The 1,731-nt window shown below is 38.6% G+C and overlaps 1 protein-coding gene across 1 annotated transcript in view; it reads left to right on the top strand.

Moving 5' to 3' along the window:
- ATP8A1 (ATPase, aminophospholipid transporter (APLT), class I, type 8A, member 1) overlaps window positions 1-1,731 on the top strand; it is a gene marked incomplete at its 3' end in the record, with an annotated part of 43,053 nt that overhangs the window by 1,004 nt on the left and 40,318 nt on the right. The window lies entirely within an intron of this gene.

Raw genomic sequence — 1,731 nt, forward strand, 5'->3', positions numbered from 1 at the left:
AGATGTCATTGACTAAAGATAATCAGAATTGTTTAGCACTGCTAACCACTGGGAAAGCCCCTAATTTAAAGACATAACTTTTAAAGCCTATCTAAGTGTTACATAGATCTTAGTTTACTGTAAAATTTATGGGTGATGGCAGGAAGGGTGACTTAATGAAACTACTGAGCATTAGCTCAGTAGGAGGTATGGAGACATTAGGACAGGGAGACAGATTTATTGACTGAAAGCACTGGGAATAGGCATCTCCAGAGAACAGGCCTGGAGAAACAGATAACCTTTTACCTATATATAAAAAACAGAAAAGGAAGCTTAGTGTAGACATCCAAAATTCTTTCATCAAGCATTCACAGCTTTTGAGATTGCAACCAACAGTTGTAGGTGACAGTGAATCTTGAAATGCCTTTTCAGATTTTTTTTTCTGTCCAGAGTGTACAAAGTTTTAAATTTATGGAAGGATTTTTTTACTGTCCTTACTGCCTCTTCTCCTTGCTTAGGTCTCATTAGGCTCTTTAGTGACTGTTCCTAAAATTTCCTGAGTGTTCCGTGCATGTAAAAGAGCATCTTGGAAGTTGAAAGTGCAATGAGGATACATAAAACATTGCTAGCACTGAGAAACAAGTTTTTTAAGCTGATGCAGGATTCACATAAATACAACATTGATCCTAGTGCGTGGTCCAAGCAATATTTAAATGTGTTGTCGAATATAGTCTATTGTCAAAGCAATAATTAAAAGATTAATCAGCATGGTACTTCATTTTCATGTTCCATAATGCTGAAAAGTAATGATGTGCATAGTACATTACATACCCAGTTTCACCTTTGGCTGTCTTTTAAACATAAGAAATTGTTCATGAAATTACACATGCACGTACAGATTCTGTGTAAGGGTTTCCTTTCGTCTGTCTGTTTCTTAAAGACCGTCTGTATCTCAGTTAACCTTAAGTAATTAACTTTCTAAATTTCCATTACTATAAAAAAAAACTTTTGCACAGGATTTGATTTATTAAGCTGCATTAGGGATGGTTTTTGTTACCTCAGGCTGCATACATGTACAGCAGGACAGTCAGACGCTGACATGAAGTGCACATTTCTGCGGTGGTGAGGTAGTCTTCCAAAGGGCAGATGGAGCATGCTTTTAAAAGTTGTTAGAGAGCTGAAAAATGGGAGATAAAAATGTGAAAGCCAGTCTGCAGAAGACTTATGGCACAAGTTCTCTAATCATTATATAAAACATGCATAGCAACACAACTTCTTTTTTTGTTCTCATAAGAAAATGGATTTAATTGAATGTTAGAGTGTGTTAATTGTGCTTAAAAGCTTATTGGATTAAGCTAGGGTTAGCATGCTCTTGAGATTTCAGGTGTCTCAGCATGTTTTTGTGAGTCTGACTCATCTATTTGTGAGCTGATTTCAACCAGGTAAACCAGCAGGAGACAAGTCCAGAAAGAAAAGCTGACACTTTTCTTCTATTTAGTGGGTTAAACTGGCTCATCAAAGGGTCCAACAAACACCAGAGGCAGCACGCAGTAAGCAGTGAGGGCATGCACCTTTGCATGGGGTGAGAGCAGAACAGGACCTTCCCTTCACAGTGGCAGTGCTATGTTAGGTTAGCTTGGCTGCATGTGGAACAGCCTTAGGGTGTATTTCAACAGCACAAGTGCTTCTGCGGCCAGCACTTCTTAAGAAGCCCCTGGACACCTCTGCCAGTTTGTTTGCATTTCAGACCTG

The sequence above is a fragment of the Buceros rhinoceros genome, unplaced genomic scaffold, assembly GCF_000710305.1.
Source record: "Buceros rhinoceros silvestris isolate BGI_N320 unplaced genomic scaffold, ASM71030v1 scaffold17361, whole genome shotgun sequence".
Classification (NCBI taxonomy): domain Eukaryota; kingdom Metazoa; phylum Chordata; class Aves; order Bucerotiformes; family Bucerotidae; genus Buceros; species Buceros rhinoceros.